This window comes from Panicum virgatum, chromosome 8N (assembly GCF_016808335.1).
Source record: "Panicum virgatum strain AP13 chromosome 8N, P.virgatum_v5, whole genome shotgun sequence".
Taxonomy (NCBI): Eukaryota; Viridiplantae; Streptophyta; class Magnoliopsida; order Poales; family Poaceae; genus Panicum; species Panicum virgatum.
In genome coordinates, this window is record NC_053152.1 from 24,351,623 (window position 1) to 24,357,325 (window position 5,703).

General features: G+C 45.7%; 1 non-coding gene across 1 annotated transcript; it reads right to left on the reverse strand.

Moving 5' to 3' along the window:
- Positions 1 to 3,441: 3,441 nt before the first annotated feature.
- Positions 3,442 to 3,548, reverse strand: LOC120687050. The gene has a single exon (XR_005680552.1). It is a non-coding gene; the product is annotated as a small nucleolar RNA R71 (small nucleolar RNA).
- Positions 3,549 to 5,703: the final 2,155 nt, after the last annotated feature.

Sequence of the window (5,703 nt, forward strand, 5' to 3'; positions counted from 1 at the left end):
CCCTTCCAACAACTCTATCCTCATGGAGTATGGGTTATCTTCTTAAAAAAACAACTAGACAAAGAAGCAAAGAAAGAAAAGGAAAAAGGAGACAAGACCCATACCTCCACTCAAGAGAGACGAAATAAGGAGCTCAAATAGAAAGACCAGAGATGTTCTAAGCGTGAGTCCATTTCCTCCCACTCCCCTAAACATTTTCACCTTCCATAAGATCGAGATTTGATCGAGTACCGACCTCTTGCGAACCACTCTTCGGCTCGGCAACACAAGTAACAAAGGTATGCTACACTCTTCATACCCAAAACTTCAGATATCAGCCTTAGAGTAGGATGAAGATGGTCAAAATTCCCGACCATGGTGAGAATCATACACCTTGAGCGATTTGAGAGCACCATCGGGGAATCTTAAACCATTTTTGAAAACATGCAAAACTCCAAGATAGGAACCTGAACAGGCAGCAGGAAATATTCGGGTAAAGATTGTTCGGTCTCTCAACCGCCCAAGACGAGGGATGAAATGTGAGTAAGCCCCATCTACAGAAATCAAGGTATGAGCCAACTTATTCAAAGTACACAAGGGTTAGAGTAATATGTTGTGCATAAGGTATCTGTAGGGTATGAACATCGATGTAACTCCTGATCCATCGAGCCTCAGTTTGAGCTTTGCTCGAGGACGAGCAAAAGTTTAATCTTGGGGGGGTGTTGACGGCCATTATTTCCCATTTTGACCGTCAACTTCACGGGAACAAATTGAGCTTTGCACCATGTTCCATACATATTTTACCTTTTTTTCTAATAAGTGCAACAAGTTTTGGATGAGTTTTGCTTTAAGGAGATAATATACCAAAAATGAGCCGAAACTGGGAAAACCTAGGCCGGCCGGCCGGCCTAGTACCTCCATTAAGTGTCCCACATCTTCGGTTCAGGGCAATATGACATGAGTAAGTTATCCCTGAGACATGGATTGGAGGTCGGTTTGGTCGAATGGACCAAAAGGCTTATCCATGGATCAAAGGACCCACAAGTCAGTGCAACATTGAGAACAAGCCAGTGATCCAATACCCTAGAGCAATCACAAGCGTCAAGTCATAATGTCGGTGGAACCGAGGGCCATCACGTGCCATGGAGAGGCCAGCCGGCCTGGCCTTGTCTGCGTTGGAGCTAAGCAACGAGAACCGACATCCAGGAGAGATCAGGAGCATCCATCCGAAGGCGGTGCCCGAGAGGTGGCATCCCAAGGCCGGCCGGCCTAGGGGAGGCCGGCCGGCCCCACCTGGCATCCTCTGGCGTCCCCCCTTCGCGTGGAGTTGAAGCCAAGTTAGGGGTTGCTTACAACTGCAGCTACCGGTCAATTACCGACCTCTAACCACTATAAATAGGACCTCCATTCATCACTTGTACACACACCAAAAGGAGTTCTCTTCTCACTTTTCCTTTCTAGAGTAGGTTAGGTAGTATGGGAGTTAGAGTCGAGTCGAGCTTGTCTCGGGATTCCGGAGTCGTCATTGGAAGTCGGGTATAAGCTCTTGTATCTTTTCCTTTGACATTTATCAATATAAGTTATCTTCTTTATCTTTTCGAGTCAGCTTTACTTTCCGTATTTATTTATCTTCTCAAATTATCATACTTGTGTGCGGAAGTAATTCCTTTAGCTTAGGCTTTGTATCTCTCTTGTTTATCGGGATCTTACCTTACGGGTTTTCTCGCCCGGACTAGGGACCTCAAGTTAGGTCCCTAGGTTGAGGGGGATTTCTCTTGTTCGCGACAAGAGAAATCCTATCACCGAGTACGGACGTGGTGTCCGAGCTTAGTGTTAGCTAGTAAATGTGTTCCACCCCACGGTACCATTGTAGTAGGCGGTAGGTGGTGACAGCCCTGTCCGTCCCTTGTAGTCCACCATGTTCGGGTGCTTTCATAGCAGTAGTGCTGACTGCCGTTGGATTCCCTTCTCACCCCAGTCTGAGTCCTTCCCTGAGGCCGCCGAAGTAAGCTCTAGGTTCCCGATAACTAGTTAGAAGCAAGGTTTAGTCTAAAGAGGCTAGCTCGATAGTTTAGAAGTGTTTTAGGTGTCTTTCTTGGTCATTGTCCTCCCAGCTACTTACCTCTCTAAGGATTCGAGTCTCCTGTGTCAGACAGTCTTCGTTGGCCACTATCTTATTCTATCTATGAGGCTTACCCCCACTAAGTTAGTCGGTTGTTATCTCTTGTAAAGTTTGTCATTCGATTCTTTGATACTCTTTGCCATAGTGCTTCCCTGAGGAAAATTACGATACCCTGGAATACTCCAAGGTGAAGTGCTACAGCGGTGATTCTGTGCATTTGCGAAATCCATATTCTATTGAGCATAAGAAACACCAACATAGTTGCAGGTTGCCGTTGGACTCCCCTCTCATCCCTTTCTGAAGTCCTTCCTCTTCCAGCCATCGAAGTAAGCTCTAGGTTCCCGATAACTAGTTAGACGCAAGGTTTAGTCTAGAGAGACTAGCTCGATAGTTTACAAGTATTTTAGGAGTCTTTCTCGCTCGTTGTCCTCCCAGCTGCTTATCCCTCTAAGGATTAGAGTCTCCTGTGTCAGACGGTCATTGTTGGCCATTATCTTATCCTATCATATCAGGCTTACCCCCACTAAGTTAGTCGATTGATATATCTAGTAAAGTATGTCATTCGATTCTTCAATACTCTTTAACCATAGTGGTTCCTTGAGGAAATATACGATACCCTGGAATACTCCAAGGTGAAGTGTTACAGCGGTGATTCTGTGCACTTGCGGAATCCATATTCTATTGAGCGTAAGAAATGCCAACAAGCATTTCTGGCACTGTTGCCGGGGACGCAATTGGCTAAAGATATCGTTGAATAGTTTGATAAAGTTTACTAGTTTGTCACCACTAATTTTATCGGGATTACCATTGCTCTCGGTATCTTTGTGATTTCTGCAGAGCAGTGCAGGACCAAATTCGATCTACCATATCATTTAAACTCAGATCCAGTAAAACTTGGGTGAATATTTGACGCATAGTCGTCCTGTCAGAAGAAATTTTCTTTGGATCAAGGTTTGATAACAACAGTTTCAATACCCATGGCTCAAAAGACACTCCGTCAATTCTCAGCCCCATCCAATAGCCATATGCCTACTGGACTGAACAATGACCAAGGCACTGATGGCTTTGAGATAAAGACTGGGCTTGTCAACATGGTTCAAGTAGGTCCCTTCTGCGGAAAGGCATCAGAGGATGCCCACGCTCATCTACAGAATCTGAAAGTGAGTAGCATTATCAACCCAAGAGGCACTACGATGGATAATGTTCATCTTCGACTGTCCCCATTCTCTTTGCTTGGGAAAGCAAAGATGTGGTTCTACACCTACAAGGACGCGTTCGACACTTGGGATGCGTGCTCCAATGCTTTTCTGGTCAAGTACTTTTTGGTGGGCAAGACCAATGCCCTTTGGAACAGGATTTCCAGTTTTGAACAACTCCAGGACGAGACAGTCCCGGAAGCCTGGGAACGTCTTCAGGAATACATTGCAGCATGCCCACACCACGGCATGGAAGAATGGCTTATCATTCAGATTTTCTTCCATGGCCTAAACCAATGATCGCAAGATCACATGGACGCTGCAACGGAAGGAGTATTCCTCTCTCTCGATGTTGCAGGAGCTAAAGTGCTCATCGACAAGATTGCTTCCAACCATAGTTGGAAGGGAGATAGGCGGCCGGCCCATACAAAAGGAATACATGAAATCAACAGTGTCAATATGCTGGCAGCCAAGATGGATCTTCTCATGAAAAATCAGGAATCTCCACGCCAGGAGGTTAACCAGATTATGGAGTCTTAGATGACATGTGAGAAATGTGGCAATACTGGACACTCGGGAAAATCTTGCCCATTCACTCAAGAGGACGAAAACTCCATTGGGAACAACACTCCCAATGACTCAAACTGTCCTCCTCAGCAAGGTTGGAATTCTAAGCCCGACCTCCCATTCGGCCAACAGCAAGGTAACAATTTTAATAATAGTTTTCAGCCCTCTCTTAAAGACTTCATGTATGGCCAAAAACAAATGAACGACAACATTAGTGAGAAATTTCTGGCTAATGATAAAATTCTCGAGTCTTTGGCTGTGCAACTAGTTGGGTTTAACTCTGTTATTAAACATCAGTTGAGTTTCAATAAATTGATAGAAACTAAAGTAACTCAGCTAGCCTCATCCTGCCTTAACCATGACACGGGGAAGCTATCCGGGCAACCAGAAGTGGCCCCAAAAGAAAGTGTGAATGCAGTAGCTGTGCAAGCAAGACAATCCCCACAGAAACCACATCTTCCACAGGATGCAGGTATACCATCCTACCTTAACCATGACATGGGGAAGCTATCCGGGCAACTGGAAGCGACCCCGAAAGAAAGCTTGAGTGCGGTAGCTGTGAGGGCAAGACAATCCGCATAGAAACCACATCGTCCGCAGGATGCAGGTACACGGTGGAAGACCGTAACCGCCAGGAATACCGATGCTGAAGATGGGGTGCTGGAGGAGGCCGAAGAATCCAACACCATTGCTACCCAGGAAGACCCCGTGGAACCCCCTAGAACTTCACGGGACTATCACGATACAACCGCCTTACCGTTTCTAGAGCGGAGAAGGAGGCCGGTGGCCGACGAGCAATTCGGCAACTTCGTCGAGGTAACCAAGAAGTTTTATGGCAACATACCACTTCTTGATACTATGCAGGTTCCCACGTACGCCAAGTATCTCAAGGATATCCTTGGCAATAAGAGGGTCCTGCCGACCATTTAGGTTGTGCAGCTTACAGATGAGTGTAGCATAGCTATACTCAATCCTCTTCTGGAGGAGAAGAAGAAACCAGGATGCCCCACCATCACATGTTCCATCGGAGCTCAACACTTTAAGCACGCTCTTTGCGATCTGCGAGCAAGCATCAGCGTCATGTCAAAGGTAATTTATGATAAACTTAACCATCATGCGCTTGCACATACTGCCTTGTGTTTGCAGCTAGCAGACCAATCAGTTCGTCATCTCCTGGGGATCGCCAAGGATATTCCGGTGAAAATACAGAATTTCTTTGTCCCCGTTGATTTTGTCATTCTCGACATGGAAGTAAACACTGGGATCCCTCTCATATTGGGGAGGCCATTCTTGAGCATGACAAATGCACACATTGATTCGGGAGTTGGAGTAATCCAACTCAACATAAATGGGCAGAAGGAGAGATTCGGTTTTAGACCGAAGGATGAACAATGCTCACAGATCAAAAGTTTCAACCGGAAGGAATCTGTGAAAGAGCTGGAGAAGCCGTATTCCCTCATCGAATTCGTGGAGAATCTTCGAACTCGAGAGGAGATTAAGGTGTATAACCAACGGAACGCGAAGCGGAAAATCCAACGTAGGAATTTTCTGGAATTTGGGAAGAAAGAGATCAAAGTAACTCTGCCTACATGGAAGGTGTAGCAGAAGGAAGCATCGCCACCAATGTCTCCATCAGGTGACGACGACCAAACCAAAGGTATGGATAGTCTCGCTCGGGACTAGAAACTCGAGTCCTTGCCATGAGGTACGTGGTAGTTATCCATTCTTGCATTTGCATATAGAATAGTATATCTTCTTGTATAGTTTTTTTCCTTTCACATCATGGCATGTTTAAATTCTCGCAAATGCATTCTTTTGTTTTTACACTGCATACGGAAA